This window comes from Planococcus citri, chromosome 1, assembly GCF_950023065.1.
Source record: "Planococcus citri chromosome 1, ihPlaCitr1.1, whole genome shotgun sequence".
NCBI classification, from domain to species: Eukaryota; Metazoa; Arthropoda; class Insecta; order Hemiptera; family Pseudococcidae; genus Planococcus; species Planococcus citri.
The window spans coordinates 60,878,109-60,905,178 of record NC_088677.1 but is presented as its reverse complement, the minus strand read 5'-3'; the positions used below and the strand labels follow the sequence as shown (position 1 = coordinate 60,905,178).

General features: G+C 35.1%; 2 protein-coding genes across 3 annotated transcripts in view; both read right to left on the bottom strand.

Annotated features, from left to right (window-relative positions):
• The window catches only part of LOC135833173 (WD repeat-containing protein 55 homolog), a 40,937-nt gene extending 21,984 nt beyond the window's left edge, over window positions 1-18,953 (bottom strand). Inside the window, exon 1 of the mRNA XM_065346839.1 lies at window positions 18,748-18,953. The gene's annotated coding sequence lies outside the window, so the exon portion shown is untranslated. The remainder of the gene's footprint in view (window positions 1-18,747) is intronic.
• The window catches only part of LOC135833172 (serine/threonine-protein kinase ATR-like), a 110,708-nt gene that overhangs the window by 82,106 nt on the left and 1,532 nt on the right, over window positions 1-27,070 (bottom strand). The window contains exon 1 of one of the 2 annotated variants that reach the window (XM_065346835.1): window positions 8,962-9,493. The exons of the other annotated variant lie outside the window; for it this stretch is intronic. The gene's annotated coding sequence lies outside the window, so the exon portion shown is untranslated. Of the gene's footprint in view, window positions 1-8,961; window positions 9,494-27,070 lie in introns of those variants that run through there. 2 annotated transcript variants of the gene reach the window in all.

Genomic DNA, 27,070 nt, shown 5'->3' with positions numbered 1-27,070 from the left:
ATTTTTTATTATTTGGTTACTCGTAAAATTACTCTTATAGTTCGAAGTGAACTTTATTATATTTTAAGTATAGTTATATCAATTTTTATACGTGTGCGTTATGATTTCATCTACTCCGTAATTTGACTTGTAATAGCGATGATTCATTAAGTGTTCCTACTTCATCATTTGTTTTAAAAATTGAAAACAATTAAATCACAGAACATTTAAAGAAACTTGCGCACCTTTGTTTAAAAAGGAATGAAAGCTTCAAACAAACACAAAATGTTCGATTTCACCTGGACAAGTGGACACACCCTACTCTCTAAATTTAAAGCAGTCAAATTTCACTGCTTAGCAGTCACGACATTTTGCCTTTTTAAAGCAGTAGTTTTTTTTTACTGCAAAACAGTGAAAAATTACTGAATTGGTCAGTCAAAATTTTTTACTGACCAATTCAGTAATTTTTCACTGTTTTGCAGTAAAAAAAACTACTGCTTTAAAAAGGCAAAATGTCGTGACTGCTAAGCAGTGAAATTGACTGTTTCAAATTTAGAGAGTAAACGATGGGAAGATGCGCTTCCTGTAATAATCAATGAAATAGCAGAACACATTCCTCAGAATCCGTTCAATTCTATCATAGCAATTTATTGGTTAATTCAAATCGGCTTTATTTGTTATTGTGGTTAATTCGAGTTAATTATACTAATTTCGTAATTACTTCTGTAATCGATCAGTGGAAGAGGATTAATTCAAGATGCATCCCAATTCAGTCTCAATCTTCATATACACACAATACTTGCTGTTTCAAAATTAATTTATAACCCACGATAAAGTCAGAAGATGTGTAATAATCGGGGGTAAACGCCAAATTCGATTTCTTCGAATCACGCAGCTAAGAAAAATTCTAAAAGATCTAAACCTACCGGATATTTCAATTCAAGACGGTATTTTTCGACTTCGCAGAAAGTTTGTACGTAAAATGAAAAAATCAACTGAAGTAAATGCGTGAGAATTTCTCTCTGAACTTCAATATTGATATAATTATATTATCGGAGCACCCACATTATGCTTATTAAGCTTCACAGTACGTGAGGATTTTTGTGCTTCTTCATTTAAAAACAACATTCGCTTTCTTCGCCGTTTTCATGTATCGTCTGAAATGTTGCGTCCTTTTTGGCCATATAACTAAAATAACCTAGTCAACCATTCAGATTATTTTATTTACTGAAGGAGGTCGACGGTCGTACTGCTCACAAATTTGCCGCATGAATTCCCCACCATCTACGCTTTTCTAAACAATCTGAATCAGCCATCGCCGTCGAATATCTTTCTTCTTCCAGTGCATAAGATGCGAAGTTTTTAGAGAAGAACTATAGGGTGACTCACCCGGTTTGCAACCATAAGAATGAAACAGAAGACAGTATCAAAGCGGGATTCCAAAGGCTATCAACACACGTGATACAATTGCCAATGTTAAGCATGAAATTCTATCAACTATGGTTGATGGTAAAGTCATTAACATTTTGGAAGATGACCGAGCAACTACTGTTTGCTACCTATTTGTGTGAATGTAAGCCATCGAAAATGAACGAGTGTCGTGATGATGTCAATGTAATAAAACAAAAGCTGGAGTATGGAATTTCGCCGCTTCACGCCTGGATCAACTGTTTTGAGTTTTTTTTTAAATAATTTGACTGTGATTTTTCATTTCTAAAAAACGAGTGATTGACGTTATCACTTCAAGCCAAATGTATATTTGAGGCAATTTCTTACAAGGAAGCACGTTCCCGGTAGATTTTTATTCCCCTGCTAAATGTTGACGTATACCGGTGAAACTCATATGAATTATCTTAAAATGATAAGTAGATGGTTCAAATAATAGAAAAATGACACTTTACATAAATTAATTTGTAATTTTTCACTTTTTATTTAAATGTTGCAAACAGGGCTAAAAAAATGGTCTTTTCCAGTTTGCAACCAGAGGTTGCGAACTAGCTTAGTGGAACAAAATTCAGTTCCCAGATTGCAACATCTGCTCTAATGTTCACTCAAATTTTCGTTTTCAGACACCCCTAAGAGTTGCCGAGGATGTTGGACTTCGTATAATGGTATTAATCCAATCCAGAAATATTAAAGAACTTAGAAAATTAAATAAATTCGTGGATCCGAAGCAAAACGACCTAATCTCATTCAAATTTGCTTCACTGGTGTCCGTGGATGTTCAAAGGAGCGTCAGCTTAAATAAACAAATTCTATCTGATTACCGGAAAAATTCAATTATTTGCAACTGGAAATATCAACTAGTTGTGCAATGTTAAAATATGAGAAGTTCTGTTAATTAAAAATAAATAAATGTTCATAAGACGTTGAAAAGTGAATTTTTTTAGAAATTGAATCTAGATTTTGCACCGCGCTCGATTGAAAGTAACTCTGTTTGATTCCATGATTTTTGTATCTGAAATAAATCACTGGAAACGTCTATTCGTGGTCTTGTAGGTTCTTTGGCTTATATCGCGTCATGGACACGTCCGGGCATCGCGTTCGCCACTAATTTGATTGCTCGGTATCAATCAAAACCTTCGAAAGCGTCTCGGTGTTTTCCCTATTAAAACGTAATATTTTTTTTTATAATTATAGTAAATAAAATGTTGATGTTTTTTTAATAGTTTGATCTACCAATTCTACTTATCATTATTTAAGGGTAATTCGTTTAATTATTCAAAATTCATCATACGAAATTTTATTTAGTTTAATTACTTGAATAGAAAATTTTAATTAAATATTTTCGTAAAATGAATTAACCTAATAATTGCTAATAGTTTTTTTGCTGTTTGCTTGTACCAGGATAAAACTCAACACCAGTACTTTTTCCCTTCATCTGGTAACTGATAATTTTGAAAAAAAATTTCTCGTATTTATATTCGCTATTTCCTCTTTATGTTTAGCAGTTCTAAATGAATAATTCATCGACAAAGCGGTGGTAAAAAAAATGGGAAAAAGGTACTAATAAAAAAAGAAAGAAACGGGTTTGTTGGCAATTATGTCTGCAAATGTAAAATGCTAATGAAAACAGAATCGAAAGAAAACGTAGTACCTGAGACGGGGACATTTGAGGGTTTAAAAGACGCTGCTTACAATGTATAAGAAGCTCGAGAACGAGGTGTACCCCGAATGCAGATCATCGACACTGCTCATGAAACTTTTGCCTCAGACATGGAATTTGAATCTTTTTCAGCAGCGATTGCTTGAAATCTTACACGTAAATTTGACAATTTTAATATACAGAAACTAGTATTCAAAACTTGTATCTACATAATTGTTTTGATTTTTTGCAGATTTTTGCTGGGAAAGGCTCGATCCGGAAAATAAGGTCATACCGTCCGAATCGTTGCCTTACTTGTTATGCAAAACCAGCATTCCTCGCAAACATCTCATTTAAAGCAAGCGCGTATTTTCACAAATCAATGCAATATTATTACAGCAGGCTAATTAATGTTGATATTTTTTAGTTTCGAAAAATTGTTGTTGTTTTTTTTGATACGTAATATGTGATTAATTGCGAATGATGTTCGTACGTTGTGTTATTAAGAATAAATTTTGGTTTCCAAGACCAGAGTTTCTCGCGGGAGATACCAGTTTCGGATACTGACAAACTGGTATGTATCAGAATACCCCTGAAATTCAAAGGGCTTTTGCACCTAGATAATTTGATTAGGACTTGTACGATATCTGCATATTTACACATGTCGATAATCAAATGGCAAAACTAAAACCAGGTAATTTTTTAGAATTACTATCAGGAAAAATTGCCTTCTCGGGAAAGTTTATTGCCTCCGAGTGGTAACATTATTTCTAGGCCAGTTGGACATATTCGTCTCATATGAGTAAGTACACGATGTATTACCTACACATACCCCAGTCGAAAAAATTTCACTAGCACGCGACTAACCGCCGGCCAAAAGCTCTCGGAAATCGAATAATTTAAAGAGCCGTTATACGAAAGTATTATAGGGCGTAGTTTTTTGCCTTTCTTTATTATGACGCGCGTAAACGTTTCCCCTTGTGTAGGGTAAAAAGAGAGAAAGCTTCCGCCAAGATGGTTAAAAGGGAAGGAGAATAATAGATAAAAATCATAATTCAAACGCGTTACATATTAAACAGCGATCTTCAAGTTTATGTCGGGATGGTACGAAAAAAAAATACTATTTTTTGAACGCTATCCTTTGGGAAACATTTTTTGACGTAATAGCCCCCGTAATAAGAGTTTAAAATATTTATTTCGCAACCGGGTTTCTGTTTTTCTCCTTTTTTTTTTCATCACGAGTCGGAAAACGGAAGCACCAGCCGCGCCGGCAACGCGTTATATTCAACACGAGTATTTCGTTATTATTGCCGATGAATGAATATGAGCGATTTGAAGCAAGTGTGCAGATACTATATCGTTCTTTTGCCAGCATTTTACTATTTTTGCAACTATCGCAAAGGTGCGATTCAAATTAAGGGAGGAGAAGGAGAGGTGGAGAGGTCTTCCAGACGTCTCTCTCACGTCAGATATATGCCTAATTCCAAGTCAAAACACTCGTTTATATTCTTACGACGATGGTAAAATTCAGCAATACCATATTTCGCAGCAGAACGAGAACGCTGACACCAGAGTGTAAATCTCGCCTCAAATACAGCCGCACACCTCGTCATCGGCATTGCGCCGCCATCCACAGCCATACAACAATTCCGAGCAATAATTTACATCCAAGAATTGTTGGCTGCCTAGCGCCTACATCGCGGCGCACTCGAGGTACCATCTTTTCTATACTAAACCATCTTCTGTTAATTACAACCATTGCGCGCCATACGCAGCAAGATTAACTGGCAACGGAAAACATCGCCGAAAATACCTGCTGTACGTAAACTGTAACACGAGAACATGTATTTATACACGTGGACTGCCACCGCGAAAATACTTATAAAACGATCTAGGATGCCGCGAGGTGGTGAAGAGACTGGAGGCGCGTCACGACCTCACGTGCCAGCCAAAAAGCAAAGAGCAGAAAGACAGCGACTGCAGAAAATTATTGTAATAACACGTTAAATTATCTCAAACTGTTACCAAAATTAACGATATTCGCCGCTGCTTAAAAACCGCACCTTTATTTACAGTTTCTGTATAACCGTCGCTCGCGTCGCCTCAGCTGAATTAACAACCTTATAGTACACCAAAGACGTAGAGTACTAGAATAGTACGAGTATTTTACAACGTTTTGTTCGTTGATCATTCTGTGGTTAATTTTTCTATACCCAGGGTTATAAAAAGTCAACGTTTGTAAGGTGTTGGGGGGGGGGTGAGTCTGATCATATTGAAATTTTCTACAAAATTAGCTCGTTGCAGAGCTCATCAGACAATGAAATCAAATACTGAGAATAATTCATTAAGTATCTCAGCAATAATTACGTCGCTAACACAAAACTTTTACCAACGTATAATCGAGTCTTGAGTTTTCCAAAATTCCAACACAGTTTATTGTATGTGTAAAGGTACTCGCGATATAAGATAATGAACACGTTGAAAAATCATATTTACGATGGTGTTAACACGAGACACGAAATCGAATAAGTACGCAGAGAGGAAGTCATCAAGGAATTTTCCGCGAAAGGAAAGACGTTCCTTTTAGAAGGTACAAAACACGCTCGGCTCGCTCTAAGAAAAACGAAAGGATAGTCGGTTATAAGGACTAAGGAAGGGTAACGTTAACTTCCGGTTACGTAATGTGCGGCATGACGCGACGATGGTCGTGTATAAACGCAAACGCGTACACACAATATAGAGCGTCCCATCCGGCAACAAGAAGACAACGTTGTTGGCTAAAATAGTAGAAGGAAGACTCGAGTACACACTTCTTGCTCACCGCGGTGCTAAATTTACGACGCCTTAAATTTTCCGCTTTATTGTAAAATACCATCGTACCTCATATTTTTCGAAAGGGCAGCGACGTTGATAGCCACGAGCTAGCTACGCCAAGCCTATTATTAACATCGGCTTTAATTATCATGTTATACCGAGGAATTAGTTCGTTAGTTATAACATCATAATTATCGTCGATGTATAGTCGATGTTCTCAAGTAAACGTAGTAGCAAGGGTCTGAGAAGGAATAAAATATTTCCTCAATAACGAGGCTCGACTGAACAACGGGTCTCACAGGATCCTATTCTTGTTTCATATTTTTTTCGCCTTCCATTACCGTGATACGTTGAATACTACGTCTGCGAAGTAACTAAGATTGCATACAGAGCTTCAAGTTGGCGTTCACGAATTAAAAAATGCTTCATTTTTGAAAATTCTTTTTGTGTTGTTTCGGTGAAAAGATAACCAATTTTCAAAAAAAGAAAAAAATAGTATAAAAAAATCGTTGTTTTCTTGCTCTTACCCATTCCGAACCGGTTGCGGGGGGGGGGGGGGGGTCGGTTCCAAAAGTTGGTATTCAGTATTCTGCATCGATCGACCTAGGTCATCGCCATCAAAATCCTAGATCACTTTTAGGGTTCTACTCAGCGGTTGAACATTTGCAGATTGCTCATTTCTGAGTAAATTCGTGATTAAAAAGTTTTTCTCAAAAATGTATTTCGCAAAAAATCATGTTTAAACACGAAAAAATATCATTTATAAAACGGGGAAATATTTTGGAATGTACTAATGCCAATTTTTAGGCCATTTTTACCAATTTAAGGAACTCAAGAAAGATAGCCAAAAACTTGACTATCTTTTTGGGTTTTTTGAAAGTTACAATAATGACCAAAAAATTGGCACCGCTGTACTCCGAAATATTTGCTCAGTTTCATAAATCATGTATTCCGATGTTTTGACTCAATTAATGCGAAATACTCGTATTTCAGACGAAAAAATTTTCAAAACCTGAATTCACCCGAACATAAGCAATTTGCAAATCAGTAATCGCTCACTTAGTAATCCTCAAAGTGGTCTTGGGATTTTGATGGCCATGGCCTGAGTCGACGCAGAATCTCGAACACTACCTATCTTCTAGAACTGGGTAATTTTTCCCAAAACCAGTTCGGTACTGGCAGGAGCGAAAAAACCACGATATTTTTCGAAAATTCCCCAGATTTTTCCACCAGAGGCGCTTCCGAAGCCTTTTTTTGAGTTACTTACATCTCAAAACGAAGGATCTTCACTGAATTTCGACTTTTTTTCACGATGTACCCAGCAAATTGAAACGAAACACGATGTACTCGACTCAAAAAATATCTAAGGGAAGAGTGGTTCGCACCATCGTACTCTTTCCTATAAATTCCGCCAAGCATTTCATGTTGAATATTCTCTTAAAGAGTGTCACGAAAACACCTTCCATTACTTACTCACTACGACAGTATGGGCAATTGGGCACCATCAAAGATAACGAACAACTCGCCGTATTTGCGAACTATCTCTGGTTATTGTTCCTGAAGTATTTTTGTGATCTTAAAAATAAGACGTTTTGCAAGATAATATCTGCAACTGTGTACAACAGACTTTTTTTGGGGAAAGGGCCTGTCAATAGGGAAAACTATCAAAAAAAATCGATACGGATAAATGGCCAGATCTGAATGAATCCTTCATAAGCCATATCATCAGCAAGACTCGTCCGTTCAAAGATACTCTGGTAAAAATACTCGAATATATGCCAGGATATCCTTCAAAATTACTTACACTTGCCAAGCTGTCACATGAGCAACAGAAAAAACTCCTCCGATTGATTTTATGAGAAAATCAACCTGCTCTTGAATTAAATTTAGAAGATAGTCCTATGAGATGAAATCCAATATTCATGTTCAAACATGCCACGAAACAGACGAAGAAGTATGTTTGTTTTTTACTTTTTAACGATCAAAGACGTTTATTTTATTTAAAATTCAATTTATTTACGTTTGAAGATATTAATTTTACGTTCATATTTTTCATCAGATACGATATCCGTACGGAATATGAAAATTCATCATCAATCGCAAAATCATGGCTCGTCGTGTGAAATTTTAGATCATTGTAGACTATACAGTCCCTCTCTTTAGACCTACCCTACTCACAAAAAAAGAGAGAAATACGTGTGTTACCGAACATTCTACGGTACATAATATACAGCCAGCATTTCGCATAAAAACCACAATAGGGCAAAAAAATCACTTCCCAACAATAATTAAAAAATTTACGAACGATGTTTTCCATTTGGGAAGCGTATTGATAGATTGTTTATTATCTTGGCGTCGTCGGGCGTACCAAAAAAATTAAATGATTTTTTTTTCTTTATACGTTTATAATAATTCTCGTAAACAAAAGCACACGATAACTACCCAGCTAAAAATCCATTATCGGTATATTTTACCGGCCAGAATTACACTCATGGGCGAGAACACCGCCGCCTCGCTGGTCAGAACATTCGAGTCCATCACGAAAGCGAACACAGTCATCGTTCTGGCCGGATTCAAAACCATCGCAACTACTCGAATACGAGGCGAACCGGATAAATTTTATAGCAACCGAGCTTTTTTTTTCAAGTATCGTAAACGGTACGGTAGCGAAATTCTACACGCCGCTATTATTTTACCGCCGAGTGTCATTAGGTTACGTATTCTCAGCGGGTGAGATGGCACATTTATTTCGATTTTACTGGCGCGAATTGGGCGTGAATTGTGCGAACACAACACGCGTACCGTGTGAATACGTACGAGGGTGAAAAAAATCATTCTAAAAGGTTAGGGAAAAAATTAAATAGAAAAAAACATCGAATTATCGATAGAAAATTTCATTATCGATGAATAGAATCGTATTTTTCTACATAAATTGAAAACTAACGAATACGGAAACGAAGTACACTTTTGGGCTCGAATTTAAGCGCAAGAGCTACACAACTGGTGGTTACGAATTACTTAAATTACCGATTGTGCAGATTGCTCGATGAAAAAATATCACTAGTTAAAAACAAATTGCTTACCACGCGCAAAATATGGTCTTCCAGGAACGTTGAATTCTTATTCCGTCAAACCGAACTCACTCAAAGACCACTTAATCAACTCCTATAACGCGAAAAAAACCATGTTTAAAAAAGGGTAACGATACGCGAATAAAATGAACGTAATAATCGAAAAAATCAATCAAGTCGATCACTCAAAATTAATCAACAGGCATGCAAATATCTGCATCGAATCGAAAACGCAACGTACTTATTCGTATCACGCACAAAAGTATACTCGAGAGTTCTTCCCATTCCAACGAAATGAACAAAATGTTCGTGAAAAATCAAGCAAACTGCTCGGTCATTTTATCACTTCGACTAACAATAAGAGTCGTTGGAGAGAACTCGTTGTCAGAACCAGAATAAGTAGAATAATATCATCGTTTCGATCGATTGTACAAAATTCAGATAAGGCGAACATACATATTACTACGAAAAAGATCAGAACGATGCCTGAAAATGTTTGAAATAGAAACCAGACAGGGACAATAACGTACTTCAGGGTTATCCAAAACATGAATACATTTCAATGCCAATTCTTCAATCAATTTTAAAAATTACTCAACATTCAACATACCTACACTGCTGTTACGAAAATCGATCGTCATCAACTCATCAGTTACGAAGTGATGAAAATCCATTTATGCACATACGCTTACGTATGTAGACCTTTATCCAAAAAATATACATACTCAAGTAGGTACTTACTTATGACTTTTTAATAAAATATTAGAACAGTGATGACGACGAGATGGAGGGTATTGGTCACACATCTAATCAACAAGATCGTTCAAAAATTAGCAAAAACGACATCAAGGCACAAACAATACGTCGTCGTCGGCGTCGGTCAAGTTTCATCAGCAGAAAGACGAACAATTACCAAAAAAAATTGACCCAAGCTAACTTCTTTACCTGGAGTCGATTTTTGTTCAACTTTTCACCTTATTCGATGTCGAATGCAGTCGATAGTTTATCTTCATAATTATTTTTCAGTGAAAATAGCAGTAAAAATCATAATATATTAATTCATAAAATAATATTGAAAATATTTTGACGAAATGTTCGAAAAGGATAATGAAACGAAAAATTGATAATTTTTAAACACGTCCTGAAAATCATCCAATATTTTCATCAAATCATCATCTGCAATACACTGCTTGTTATCACAAAATCTGCAGGTGTTTTTGATCAAGTTCAAATTACAATTTCTCTTTGCTCGCAATCCCCAATGATATGCGCGGTGCTTGCATACGGTTACGTGGGGAGCGTCCTCTTTCACTATTTGACCAAAGATTTTATAGTTTATTTTTATATTTAATTTACCGATTTCATGTGTTTTTAATTCATTTTTTAGTTTCGTATTTTAATGCTTCAACAATATTATTTTATTATTTTATCAGTTTTTAGAAGAAGATTTGACCATCAGCAAACCCCAAATGAAAAACCAAGCAGAATAACTGGAAGATTGCAAATTAAGATTTTCGTAGCGATTCTCCTCGGCTATTGAGGATATGATTTCATCAAAACTAAAATAATCTCCAAGGGTGCTGAAAAAAAAGACTAATGTGAAAACTCACTACGATATTTTTTGTTTCTATCTTGTAATTGTTAAAATTTTCTCTCTATTTTTTCCCTCAGTATTGTATCCGGACTGATACACGTAATTTCTGTTTTTGTTTATGACAAAAGACTGACAGCCTACATTAAATTTATTCTGACTATTTAGATATGACTCGCCTACATCTTTTTTGTCAACCTTATTACCACCCAAAACTAGGTTCCTTTTCAGGTACCAAAATGAACTCGCAAAAATATTGAAAATACGGAGATATGTTCAACGTACCGAACGTATGAAAGTAAGAAAAAATGGATGAAAAACATCAATAGCGATGTTCAGCAATTCTATCTTTTCCCAACACGATAAACCTATTAACAGTTTATTAATTTTACTGATTTTATGTGTTTTATAATTAATTTTTTAGTTTCGTATTTTAATGCTAAAAAAATATTATTTTATTATTTTATCACTTTTTAGAAGAAGATTTGATAATGATCTGTCATTTTTTTTTTTTTTTTTCAGATTTCGTATAATTACATCGAGCACAGATGGTGCTAAATTCCATTTGGATTTCTTAACTGTGGAATTGAAGATTCGGAGAATTCATAATTTGGTAAGTTTTGTCAACCATTCTCTGCTGTAATTGTAAATGTTTTATATATGTATTATGAAAATTACCATTTGCCATTTCTTTGGGGGATTTTTTCCCCGGCACATGTATCGTAAATTGAGTATTATGAATTTAAAGCTGAGTTATGATTTTCGAGGTTTTTGAGAAAGATGTCATACAAAGGCCGCGGCCTATCAAAATATGTACATAGTATGAAATTTCAAATACCTCAACGATAATTTTTTTGGGGCTTTTGAAAAAAAAACCGTTGAGCTCAAAATTGAATCACGATGTTTGGAATTTTGAAAAACGTTTGGGTTATTTTGAGCCGTTTTGAGTCCAAAACTGAAACCAGTGCCATGATTTTCGTAATTTTTTGAAATTGTATCATGCGACTTATCGAAATGGGTTCAAATTTCTTGAAAAGTTCGAATATTTCAACGATAATATTTTTTCAGCATTTTGTAAGAATTGGTGTTTCTGTTGAAATTTTGAAAATAGTCGTGTGACCTATAAAATGGGTTGATATTTTGCAATAAATTTAACTGCTTACACGAAAATTTGTTTTGTTGATTCTAAAATTGAAATCCGTGCCATGATTTTTGAAATTTTGAAGGATTTTTTATTACAACACGGACATGATTTTCGGCGAAAATGCTCGATTTTGATTTTGGAAATCGTGGAAAATTTCCAAACAATTGGTAAAATAGTATCGCGTGAGGTGAAATCGTGTAAAAATTACGTGAAGCGCAATGAAAAACGTGAAGTCATCTTAGAAATTACTTGAAAGTTGATGAAAATTAATTGATCATAAACTCCATTTCAATCCTATACATAATTTTGATGAAAAGTCATCCAAAACCGGAAATTCGATCATTCAATAGTTATCGGAAGCTCGTTCTTTTTCATTTTTTCAATTTAGTAGACACCACCGTCGAGAAAAGTTGTCTACTTTACGCATTTTTCATATTATTTACATGATTTTCCTAATTCTCTTGAACGTATAGTTGAAAAGTCAACCATTCGCTCGAGTAAGATGTGACGATATTAGTTTCCTAAATTCCCCTTGAAAATTTATTACTGCCAAAGTTTAATATTTTTAATAAATTTATTTAATAATTTAATTATAATTTAAATTATTATAATAGAGTATCTAATTCTAGTTTTTAATAAATTTAATTATTTAAATAATATTTTTTATTAATATAATTTATTTCACTAATTTAATTAATTAAATTTTAATTAAATTTTTAATAATAAAACTGATGATGGTTCAATTTTTTCGAATTCGTGCGAATTATTCATCAATAAAATTGTACACATGCAGATTCAATAACGTTCATATTTTCAAACAAAAATATCCCTTTAAAAAGTTCATTTCATCTTCTGTTTCTCAATTCCAACAGACTTTAAATTCAAAACTAGTGAAGATGGAAGAATGCATTTAGGATCGTCTCAAGTTTATCCCTAACGTACGCAATATTAGTCCATCCCTAATTCAAACAGTAATGAAAAAATCCTCCGCAAAATGCTCATAAGAAGGGTGACCGAGAGACTATATTGAATTTCACCCAGTTTGCCGATCGTTTACAGTACACGACGATAATGGAGCTCGAAAACACCGCCGTATCAATTCATCAGCATACACACATACACATTGCACAATATGGGTTCGTTCAATGATGTCGCACGCGTCACAGATCATCACAAAACATAGCAATAAATAACAGCCTAAGAATGTAAAAAAAATCAACTGTAATTGCGGAAATAGGAGGATCGTAGGAGCCATTAATGTTGGCCGGACAATCGCTGGACAATAAAACCGTCAATAATTGAAATTTTTAATGGCCATAATAAAACTTTAGTGGTTATACTTAAATTATAAATTAAATTAATTAATTCTATTATTCATTAAACACCCTATAGGTTTCTCTAATATCCTTTTTCTTAGTTTTTTTTCTTTCTTTCTTGCGACGTAGTACAAAATTGAACTGTATAGAAAACAGTTTTACGTGAGTAAAGTTTTTCAAGAATTTTGAGCAGTTCATCTCCGAGGGCGAGAAATTTCCGTCGTCACCGCAAGTTGAAAGTAAATATTTCAAAAAGCTATCAAAAGTTGGAATGAAAGTTTAGAAGCACTTTAACGAAATCCAAGATATGTGCGTGAGTATGTGTTGCCAGCGTATGTCGAAGAAAATGTGGCATTGGCGGAGACTGCGCCATTTCCGGGTGATGATCCATTATTGACGAGTCGTCGCAACAGAATGAACTTTTATTCGGTTTCGCATGTCAAATTTACGAGTCAAGTTTTTTCCCCATCCCTTTCAGCGTCCTTTTCATCAGTTCATGTAATTCATACGTCATCGTCGTGTCCGCCCCTGCAACGAATTAATTTTCTTTAGAACTGGCCAGCGATGTCGTAAAAAATGTCTTCTTGGTCGTCTCAGTGTTGCATTTTTTATGCCTATCGAGTTACTAAACCCCGAGCTGCTGGATGTTACAGACTTTAATATTTTTTTTGTTTGGCCATTTTATGAGCTAAGAGCTTACAATATGTACAATTGTTTGGAAATTTTCCACGAGTTTCAATCATAATTGAGCATTTTCGCCAAAAATCATGACCCCGGGTTGTAACCATAAATCCTTCAAAATTTCAAAAATCTTGGCGATATAATTTCATTCGAATACCAGTAGGTACTTTTTCAAGACTATGAAATACTGATTCGATGCAACCAGAATTTTTGAAACGCTTTTAACCATACGAATTGAAACAAATCGTTCGTAAACGATTTTTTTCTCGGAGTTGTCTAATTTCACATTTTTACACGTCGACTCAACGTTCAACTCCAAGAAGCACATGTACAGAGTTTAATCTCAGTATACATATAATATGATTTCAGACACTTGATTTAAGCTAAACTCGCTCCATCAACAAACGAAATCCCTTCTCGTCCGAATTATCATCACAATATGTATTAGATAAACGAGTAACAGATGATGTTGAGTAATACATATACGTATGTAGTACATAATATGTACTGAAAACAGATACCGACGATGATGCTGCTGCTGCACATCCGGCAAAAAATATATCAATACCAGAAAAAATGGACAGCAGACTACGCAGCGATACCGAGGCATATGAAGAAGGCTGTAGGATACGGTGAACGAAGTCGCGCCATAAAACTGTCAAAAGTACAGAAAAGGGCTTTACCTCCTTCACACATTTATCGTCGTTGGAAGTGAAGAGAAAAATACGAGTACAAAAGCAAAGAAAAAGCTTAGTGGATCCTCTTTCTCCACGACATCGTTGTGGGTTGTCGTCTTCGCAAAATAACCCAAAGATTTAGACGTTTTCTCTCCAAGACGTTGGGAAATTATCACGCGTCGACAAAACAAAGACGAATCGAGAAAAAGAATAAAACCAGCCGCAGGCTAGAAATGTAAAATAAAGCACATTTCAGAGCATCGTCTTCTTACCTTCTCCGCAAAGGCACACTCACATATGAGCCGAGAAAGCAAGAGATACGCGATGACGGGGCGTGGGATGGACGTCGTCGAGTCCGCGTAGCAGATTTATAGTCGATACACGACCGCATTAGAAATTCACTCGATTCGCACCAAACACACACAAAAGCCCCTCACACTCGCATATAGAGAGGTACCTTACCTATACATACGCAAAACGGAGGTCAAATTTTTACGTATACATTGCCGCTTTTAGTTATTGAATAAAATATATATTTTTCAGTAACGGTTTTTTCTTTTTTTCGCCTTCAAGAGAGAAAATTCTCCTTCGAGGATGAACCAACTTTTCAGAGAAAAATTGTAAATCCAATCCAGATTGTGAAATTTACCTTTGTAATTACGATTCAAGTTGAAATTGTCACAAACTAATGTGCTTATCCTACATGTGATCGTCGTGATCGATCGACAATCTTATATCCATCGTGGTTTATTTATATTTTGTTCAAGGTATTTACTGCGTACGAGTAATTTTTCAGAAATGAGAATTTCTACGTGATAAAAGTGTGTTAGGGGTTCCCAAAATGACAAAATTCGACACAAAGCTAAAGATAAAACCAACTACGTATAGTACGTACCTGTACTTACGCTTGTAACAATGCTTATGAAAGGAACGTTCCCTATACGTTTAATATAATTAATTACCATGTATTCAAACTAGTACATAAAAATCATGAAAAACTAATTTGTGAGTGTGTCAATTATCAAGTACAAAAAATGTTTCTCACTAGCCCACTAGGACTAGTTAGTGAAATTTGCCATAAATGACGAATTAAATTACATATTTTGTCCATTTTGAAGGCGAAAAGGAAAAAAAACTACTTTATTCCCCCAGTAAAAAGTGGAAAGCAGTTGAACTAGTAAACAATGAAGAAATGACGCCCAATGCTGCTAGTAAGGAATTCGAAATTCCTAGGATGACAATCTTATCTAAGGGGCTACTAGCCTCCGGCCAGAAGGAAGCGTAAAACCTAGTCTACCTACACCAATGTTGGGTATGATTTTTGTGGAATATACAAGTAGTAATAAAAACCACTATAAGCTACTTCATAATTCATAAAATATTTATTCACAAGGCAGAGGGCACTTAAACGAACAAAAGTTAGTAGAACGGGTGAAGCAGTCACCATAGATTCGTTCGTTACTCTACTCATAGTCAGCCAATCAATTACTTCAAGAAGGCCATGGAAAATTAGTGCACACACATTCGATTTGGAAAAGGGACCCGCAAGAAGATGTATCATGGGTTCATGAGCCGGCATTCGAATTCGACTTTGAGGACGGCGGAATATCTGCATAAAGGTAAAGCTACAGCGACTGAGTCAACCATTCGTAAATGGTTTCGAAATGTAAGTACATACAACTTGGACCTACATGTACATACGTAATAAAAGAAATGTTTTACTCGCGTAAAAATTCAGAATACTTGGTACATAATTTTGATTTTTTTGTATTTTTTCAATATAACCTTAGGTAATAACAAAATTGAAAGACCACCTCGATATCTTTGAGTGACGATTCAAGTCGAATATTCAATTCAAGACGAACATCGGTGGTTCTGCACCCCAAAAGTAGACCAATACTTGTTTCAAACGGTCAAAAAACAGTCTTACATGAGGCTAGTTCATCGAATTATCAGGTTTCGTTGGAAAATATCCAGTGAGTGATCAGAGAAACTTCAGATTTGGATACAACCGGGCACCAATTTGAAAAAAACGTCATGTGAAGCTGTTGCCTATCTTTAAAACATCGAAAATTAAACAAAATCGCATAGGTATTACGACTTTATTTTCAATTAGCAAATTGAAGGGCGAATGAAATTTTAAATTCCAAAAAATAACAATAAAAAAATAATTACAATACGTTTAAAAATCAACCAAATGTAGGTACTACGATCAATTTTTTTTTCAGCTGTGAAATTTAAAAAGATTTGAGAGTTTGAAAGTTGGTTTATGAAAATTATCACTAAATCATCAATTTTAAACTTCCAAATACTTCAAAAATTTCAGAGTTGAAAAAAATTGATGAATTAACACAAAATTTGTTCATTTTTAGAGGTACCTACTATACATTTCCGCAATTATTTTTTTACGGCTATTTTCTGAAATTAAAATTCATTCACAGACTCTTCAATTTATATATGTATTAGGCAAAAAGTCATATAATATGTGATTTTGTCAAGTTTTCGATGTTCTACCCACTCCCAAGGTCAAAAGTCGATTTTAACAATCGGTTTCGAAGAACGCAATTAGCCCCTTTAAATTTGAAGATAGACAACGCCTTCATATTCTTTTTCAGTGGTACCCGGTGGTACCAAAATCTGAAGTTTCACTCACTACTCGATCATCTACCACTAAGCAAATGCACGCAAGAAATCGTAAAATGGCAATAGGCTGACCGAAGGGAGGGAGGGTCCCTTGTGACATCGACCAGAGCGCCGATGAGGACTGACGACGACAAGATTTCCGCAGCAAAATTATTAATTTATTAATTACATTACCGAACGTCATTAGGGGTGCGATGCTGTTTTGTTTACTTTGTATTTTCTTGGTTTTTTTAATTACTAAACGGAAGCATAATATTGTAAAAATTATATTATAGTAAGTTTCCCTGCTCTTGTAATAAATTTAATTAAGGTTATCCTTTAGAATAGGATTCAAAGTTTGAAAAAAATACATTTGAGATTTCTTGTAAAACTGTTTGAGTATTTTAGAAGTAATATTTATCATGTCAAAAACATATCGTACCTCGAGAAAAAATTAAAATCGGGCAAAAAATTGAAAAAATTCCGACTCTGAGGTAATCACAACAAAAATTTACACTTGGCTTAAAAATTTCATCATTTTTAGCTTCAAATTGTTTATTCGTCGAGGCCAACGAAAAAGTTGTCAGAAAACCTTCCAACGATGGCATTCGCCATCATTATTTTTTCCAAAGTAACTCTTAACATATTTTCTACAGATAACTCATTTTATTCAAATTTCGAGGACTGCACCTACGTTTACATTGTACATTCTATTGCATGAAGTTGGAGGACATCTTTGATAAGTTGCTACTTAAATGTCACTTCGTTAAGGAAGTACGTTCTTATTGTTTAATAATATTATAACTTGTATCTTATCATTACAATGTAGAAACCCGCGGAAATAGCAATTGGTGATACCGTAAAATTGAATCGTCCGAACTTGTAAAAAGACGATCGCAGCGACCAGCATCACCGTCTATATTAGTCAAGATTATGGAAAAAAGCAACAACTGAGGCCATCGTAGCTTCGCTTCATTTTTTCCAACACACTCGGGATGTTGTCCCGTTTGCAAGGATCTTTCGTGTGAAAGAGGGTGCTTTCTCAAAACAGGAGAGATACTAAGAATATAATAAGTAAAAATCGGGCGGGGGGAATTAATAAAATTCTGACTTTAGTAGGAGTCAATCACTCAATCGCCATACCCTCAGCAATTCAGCATATTAAATAAACATCGAACAGAAGTTTCCTCGAGGTACACTTTATTCTCTTCCGGGAATGGAACATTTGTTCGTTAAATTTTGTTACAGGGTGTCCAAGAAAACGGATTTTTATATATTTTGTTGATAAGCAAAAATGAGAAAAAATTTCGAGTCAAAATTGAAAAATTGAATAACAATCAGAAAAATGTGCGTTTGAGTAATTGCTTCAATGCGAATTGCAAAATGAAAGCTTCTCACGTTTTCCATTGAAACGAACATTTTTCTAATTATTATTCAATTTACCAGTAGCTATCGAGCAACATCGAAATAAGAATAAATCCAATATAATACGCAGCATAAAGAATGGGTCTGTGTACAGAGCTGCATACTTAAATATGGGATAAATGGAAGTTTGCTAATCGATAATATGTACATTGTACACATCACATATCTTCTACACAATATTCGATTATTTCGTTCATATTACATCAGATTATGGCCATACTAGTATGGGTATTTTTCGAAGCAAACGTCATGATAATGCGTAATTTCTTTTCATTATACATATGTACTCAAAAGAAAATTATGATATTTATTTTACTATGATACTCGTAAAACTATCTTTACCTGAAAACATGTGATATCAATACGTTCAAGTAAAGAACCGGCTTCAGTGAATGTACAATACATGCATTCGCGAATTCAAACGAACTACAATTCAACGCGAAATTGCGAGCTTACCGAACCAATTTCATTGAGTTACATCAAGAATACAAAACCTTTCAAAAATTTAATCATTTAAATTACCAATAACACATTTTGAATAAAAATTTTATCAAAAATTTCCTAATCAACAATATTGAAAATAACAGGTTAGGAAACAACGGTATAAAAAGAAACGAAAGACCGGTCACGCGTCGGGTAACACTGCGAAAACGGCGATGACGTCAGGTAGACTTTACTAATTCAACAAATAAACCGAAAGACACGATACTAACGATATTTTTCTTTTTTTTTTTTCTCGTAAAAAACAGTCGCGGTAGTTATTTATTACCCAAAATAGACAAGTTTCAATCCTATCGCTTAATTTTTATGCTATCTTTCACAAAAAAAACACCATAAATCGTTAGAGTACGTAATATTCTATTCTGTATCTTGCATTTTACTCTAAACAACACTTCCGACAAAACGATTACAAAATTCTATTCGAGTATCATTTGAAAATGACTCCACTTTGAAAGTCAACCGCCACAAAATTAATCTTCAAAATAATATCCGGTGCTTCGACCATTTCGTCTGATGACACAATTTGGGTACGGTACGATTGCCATTCCTCCACCAGCACTCTCATTTTTGATAACAAGAAATCGTAATATCAACTAACAAGTGAAGTTCGTAAAAACTTACCCACTGGAACAGGATCGTTGGAACTGTTGTAGGTCCAAGGTTTACAAACATTCGGTAGATCGATTACGAAACTCGGAAACCGAAATTGATCGCGATTCACGATTTTACTGATGGGGGGGAGGGGGTTAGGAACACAACGACAACGCATCGAAAACACATCATCGGTACTACTACCATGACCACGACAAGCTTTGAAGCTTTGAACGATTCAACTGGGGGGGGGGGGTGGATCGAAACACATTATTTGCACCGAAATAACCACGACAAACTTCGTAAAGTAAAAATCAATTAAATAAAATCGACGACGAACTGATGATTACGCGTATCGCGACACGAAGAACCGCGAAAACACCGATAAATGATAAGTTTATTGAAAACCTGAAATAAAAGAATTTACGTATATACAGCAGAACACAAAATCAAAAAAATATCCAGTGCTGGTGGAGGTTAAAGATTCAGGTATTAAATGCGATAAGTAATAGTAAAATCATCGTACAATGAGGAGGTGCGTTCTGATGAGATATTATTCACCTGAATAAAAATTCAGATCCATCTCCGTAGGTACGTTGATCGTTGTCGACGATTTTCGTTTAATGAAACTAAAAATACATAGAAGATGCTAGAGTCAAATATTACACCCATTTACGGGTGAAATTGAGCAACTCCACGATAAAGCATTATGAACCTAAATTTCTTTGTGAAAACGTCGAGTCGAACATTACCCTTCGGCTTCTGCATATTTTTTATATTTTGTCACGTTCTGTTTTACCCCGTCACAACATCTTCAAAATAATCGCAAATCATCGGGAAAAAATTACACGATGCTCATTTATGGTGAATTTTTTCGCCAGTATGCTCGATGAGAGGAATCGACAATATTGCTTCAGCGATAGACAACGCGTTATTGAATAAGAAATAAAGAGTTCTGATCATGTACGTCGAGATTGAATGATGAAATAGGTATACGTAATATTAGGCGAAGCATTGGAGGTTCATGTAAGGTAAAGTGGGGTAATTCCGATGGCAAAATTCAAAATTTTAGCAATTTCTCATTTTTTGGATTTCCTGTACATTTTGGGGCAAAAATGATGTAACAACTTTATTCCTGTGTCCTTCGGCTACACATTGACTATATTGAAGAGTGTTTTGTGTGAAGGCTTCATACATATAATTGAAAAAACATTTTGGAAGGTTGTGTTATCAGAATTACCCTAAAAATGGGGTAATTCCGATAATGAGTTTTATAAGGAAAGGAATTCTCCCAGGGTAATTCCGAGCCAGTAATGTTGAAATATACCATTTATTGCATATTTAGGTTTTCATTTCATGTAAATTGAATCATTAGAACAAAAATTAAATTTTTTTACAAATATGCATTTTTGAGGCATAATTTTTGAAAACTAGACCAACTAGAGAAAAATGCCCCGTTTTGAGGATTTTCTTTGATAATTTCGACCCCCTAAAACTATAATACATCAAAACAGCGAAAAAAACATTGCAGGGCAATTTTGCTGGGGCTATTGGAATTACATACCCCGCAGCATGAAAAATGATCGACATGTTTCATAATTCAATGCCACCAAACAAATAATTATAAAAGCAAAATCAAAAGAGGTACTGACACTTTAACACGTATTCATCAAATATCAGCTTCTAAACAGAATTTTTCAACAAGTTTTGAATGATAAAAACGAGTTTCAAAAGTGCACTGTTTTTTGCGGCAAAGGATTTGGGCATTCAGATTTTGAACACTGCACAGACTTGGCAAAACAGAGCAGATGAACCATCTGATCATTAATGGGTGTAGGTTAGCACTAAAACTACCTACTTTCTTCATCATATGTGCCAAAATGTGTTTTGCAACTTAGCTAGGGCTTGCTATCGGAATTACCCCATATCGGAATTACCCCACTTTACCTTACCGTTTTTTCACAACTGCGTAACAGCATGCCGAGTATTCTAAAAAAATGCTTCGTAGGGGCGCAATCTATCTTCAAAATTGAAAGTTTTCAAAAATCAAGTCAGTGTCAACTAATTGTTGAATTTTAGGAGGGGTGGGACCGGCATACCATTGAGGAATTCACATCCTGAATGAATTATTTTCACATAATTATATGTACCGGGATGGTAAGACGGTAGCCAACCGTACAACACCAAAGACAGGGTGTCTACAAAAGTCAAAAAAGCCAATATAAAAAAGGCAGACCGGAGCCAAGATTAAACCTGAACGTAAACAAGCATGGAATGACAAAGCTAGCAGCCAAAGATCAGTTGTACTTACGTACACATATACAATGAACATTAAAATTCATCGCAAAATAAATAACCAAAAACTGAACTGAATACGTCATCTCACAAACACGTATAACGTAAATGCATTTGCTTATATTCATATTACTAGGGTGCTCAAAGGGGGTAAGATCATTGTCCACAATTTTGGTTACGGTGATAACAGTTTTCAACGGACTGCTACACTGAGTTTACCCTCCCCTTCACTACCTTACCCGTGATTGTTTACCTCACTTCACCTAGAAATAACCAAAATGTCGGACAATGATTATACCCCCTCTTTGAGCACCCTAATATTACCACTTCATCAAACACATACTATTAAATACACATAATAATCCCACATTAATTCAATTAAATTCCGAAAAAAAGACTCACCATCACGGCAAAAGTCATCACCGCCTCACCGTCACCGAACGTACGTACTACGTAGGTAGCCGTAATTCAACGCGAAATTTATATCGAACTGCTCTAGAAATCACGAAAAATTTTAAGCCAAAGAATCGCGAAAATAACTTGACCAAATCGCGACGATACATAATCGAAAAAAAAATGAGAATTTTCACGAAAAAGTACCAGAGAAACCGATCCCGATTGAGAGACAACGTGCACTTCTCGACACGATCACTTCCTCACAAACTACCGAGACATGACATGAATTGCAACACATTGCGACCGAAAAAGCCAAACAGTCGTTTGAAACGTCTTCTTATCTTATCGCTCTAATCGACGATAAAAAATACTAAAGGCACCAACACGATTCGTAGAAAACAAGGAATTGTGAAACATGTTGGAGATGTTGGAACAAACGAACAAAAATGTCCAACGTTCGATTTTTTTTCACATTACATTACATTACATAACCTGTCTATTCAAATACATAACATTATCATGAAATTTGCGTACACCAGTAAGTCGAGAAATACGTGACTATGAGTGAGAGGCTCAAAAATCCACAATAATTTCAGCTCAATCTTCAACATTTTCGAGTAAAATCAAAACTGGTACGAACATTGGCATGAAATGAAAATATTTTTAGCACCAGGGTGTCTGTCTACTGTGTACTGAAATCCAAATAGCCAAATTCGTACGACTTCAAGGTGTACCCAACTACCCATGCAGCAAACTTTTAAAATTTCTAGATAGAGAATTTGAGGATATTTTTCTCCATCTCCACGAAAGTACAAACGATTTCAAAATTCATTTCATTCAAAATAACGAAGGAATTGTCAAAAAAAATCACGCAACCTCTATCAAGTGGTTCGTATCAGGAATCAAATTTTTTCACTACGTTTTTGAGTAAATTCACTACTTTCATTACCTGTTGGATTATGGATACCCTGCATTTTGAAAAAAAATGACGCTGAAGTTGATTTGGACGATTTTCAGACCATTTTTTAGAAAATCTGAAATTTCCAAAACATACTCAAAGGCTCCAGAACAGCCTGAAACCATCACCTCCAATCAACTCAGTCTACTATGTATAAATTGAGTACTGTAAATTTCATTTCAACTACTTATACTCAATTGGCAAATTTTCATAAATCTGCTATAGGGTGCTCTAGAACTACACCACTCAAAATCATTCGAAACAATTTTCAACCGAATTGGGGTATCGAAAAAATGACGATTTTTAAAAAAAATTCATCAACAATCAAAATCGTTGGTGATTTCAAAAATTTAAATTCGTTTTCGGAAAATCCGATCACCTCACAATTCAAACCTGATGGACAATTTATTTCAGCTAATTTCAAAATTTCGTAATTTTAGACATTTCTTTTCCTCGACTTTCCATTGAAAATAAAAGGTCACATTTGCAGAAGTGACTTAGGTTACATTTCTCATAAGCATTACATATTATTATGAAATTACTCACTTATTCTCATACGCGAGTTCGTATTCTATCACGTTTGAAATGAAATTTGTACTCACCTGAAACATAAAAAAACTAGCCGTTTATGCACACTTATTCGTTGTATACATGAAAAAGGTAACATCTGGAGCGCGCCTTCGCGTTCACTACGCTAAGGATAACAACTGGTTTTCTGTGACGTCACTGACGTACCATTGAATAGGGAACGCCATGAGTTTTCGCGTCAAAATGCTCGTAATTTTTTTCTGATTTTACATACGAAGCTGAAAAGCTTATTATGACATCCTTCAATGGGACATGTTATCAGGTGCAAGTTTCAACATAATATCTCAATTAGGGCATCTGCAATCGTGTTCACAAACTTTTGTGCACATACATATGCACATACACACACACACACGGAACATCACGCTCAAAATAGTCTCAAAAGTCTTTTTGGACCTTAAAACGTGTAATTCCGTAAAAAACTCGAAATCGAAAAACCGGTCGATTACAATACTTCCCTTACATCGCTGCGCGCTGATCGGAAAGTAATTAAGGTGGATTAGTTACGTAGTTACAAAATTATTGATTAATCAACAGATATAATGAATATGAAAATAATAATGGTCGAAAACGTAAAAATTCTGACGATCTCGACTTTTAATAAAGAGCCAGAAATAAATAGTCTGCACAAATAAAGTACAAGTATCATAAAAATTGTAAAATTGATTGAGAAAATCACTCAAAAATATCAAAAATTGATTGACCATCAGAAAATGATCAAAATTAGAGAGAATGTCTCATTGATTTCGGTAAAATTTTGCACTGACTGCTTAGATTACCAATTGAAAAATACCAAGAATTGATCGAAAAATTCTCAAAATTGAATGATGATTTGTCAAAGCTGCAGAAAGTGTCATAACATTTTGTCAAATTGCCCCCACCCCCATTTTTGAAAATTACAGAAGTTGATCATGGTATCTAACGAAATTTTTTTTGAAAAAAATCACTGCTTTTTTCACTAGATACCTTTTTCCAACCAAATTTACAGAAAGCTCTCAATTCGACCCCCCTCCCCACACATAAAATTAACAAAGTCAAATTTTTCACAGGAAAATTTTCAAAAAAATTGAAATTGGAAGAAAATTTGTACATAAGTATAAAGTATCTATTTTTTTAATTTCAATCAACATTTTTTAAAAAATACAAATGAACGCATTATTGATTTTTATCATTTTTTCACTACCTTTTTGACTAAATTCACCACTTTTTCACTATACTTTCACTATACCTATCTGCTGATACCCTGTTTCGACAGTTTTGAAATTTAATTCTTATTAGTCAGGGAGCCCAATCTGAAAAAATGTACGAGAGGGGTTGAAATTGGGGACCCGGCCCAAAAGTTGCTATATGTAGTCCTCTTTCCAGAAATGCCACTCTGGCAATTCGCAGGTTGGGGCTTTTAAGCACAGCGAAAGCTCAAAGTTCACAATTTTTATGAACTTTCAACTTGGAAAGTTTTATGGCTGAAAATGGGGGATTCTTATAGGATTTTTCACGCTGAATCCAAATATGCCGGTCTGCCAACCCCTAAGTGTCCCCAAAGGGGTGCCAGACTGGGTTCAAGGAGTAAAAATCGCAAAAAATGCTGTAGTTTTTCAATAAATTTTCGTAAAAATCCAACAGATGAAAAAAATTGGCGAATTTTTGAAGAATTTTTCGCGCTGAATCCAACTATGCCGGTCAGCTAACCTCAAAGTGCTTCCAAAGGGGTGCCAGACTACTTTAAAGGGGTGAAAAAGGCAAAATATTGAGGTTTTTCACGTCTTAGGCGCATAAACATAGCATTACTTGGTACCCTAATTATTTTATTCGAATGCGGTTAGCGAGCACATTTTTGAAAAGAGTATGAAATTCTTGTAGACATCCATACGCGAGGTATCTCCACAAAAATTTTGAACCGCTCCAATCATATTTACCCCTCAAAATCGCGTTTTTCAACTTATTTTATGATTTTTAACAATGGAGATTTCGCGAGGTACAATAATTTTAGATGCACGTTTTTGGATGTATTTTTGACTCTAGAACATCATATATTTTTTTTCAAAATTATTGTTTTGGTGGGCTGCGATGAAAAATTGATATAATAAGTCGTAGTGGGGGTAAAATAGGAATTTTGGAGAAAATAATTGAGCGAGTAGGGTGTCGTTTCCGCATGATTCAATACCGTTGAGCACGAATATGACCTCAGATTTTCGGCTAGTTTACACGCATCTAATCTCCTCCAGAGCCTTAACCGCCCCCCCCGCTTCAATTTTTACTATTTTTGAAATAGAGTTACTTTGAGATTTTGTTTTACACTCACACAGCCCCTCCAGAGCCTCATCTCCCTCAATTTCTATTATTTTCAACATGGAGCTACTTTTACAATATTGGCGTCGTTTTCATATGAACCGAACTCCCTGAACGCAAAGATGACTTCAGAATTCGTTTTACTCTCACTCAGTGCATCCGGAGTCTTGGCTCCTTTCTAAATTTCCACTATTTTTGAAGTTAAGCTATGTACATACTTTTACAGCATACGGTATCGTTGTGATTCGAACCGAATCTCCTGAACACGAAATGGCGTTGAATTTCGTGTTATACTCATCAAAAAGTCCTGTATGAACCTCAACCTCATTCTCGATTTCTATTATATTATAGTTTTGAAGTGGAGCTCCATCTATTATATTGAAATCATTTTCATGTGTATTATTTAAACTCACTGAATAAGAGAAAAATATAGGTATAATATTATGATATTCAAGAGTCAAAAATACATCCAAAAAACGTGCTTCTAAAATTGTATCGCGCGACATCTCCATTGTTATAAATCATTTGGAGGCACTTATGGGTTAGCAGACTGGCATAGTTGGATTCAGCGCGAAAAATTCTTCAAAAATTCGCCAATTTTTTTCATCTATTGGATTTTTACGAAAATTTATTGAAAAACTACAGCATTTTTTGCGATTTTTACCCCTTTAACCCAGTCTGGCACCCCTTTGGGGACACTTAGGGGTTGGCAGACCGGCATATTTGGATTCAGCGTGAAAAATCCTATAAGAATCCCCCATTTTCAGCCATAAAACTTTTCAAGTTGAAAGTTCATAAAAATTGTGAACTTTGAGCTTTTGCTGTGCTTAAAAGCCCCACCTGCGAATTGCCAGATTGGCATTTCTGGAAAGAGGACTACATACAGTAACTTTTGGGCCGGGTCCCCAATTTCAACCCCCCTCGTACATTTTTTCAGGTTGGGCTCCCAATCAAATTTCATGATCAATTTTCAGCAGGATTTTTTAAAAAATTACAACAGTGAACATAAAAATTTTAAAACTCAAAACAGATGTGTATACCAGATAC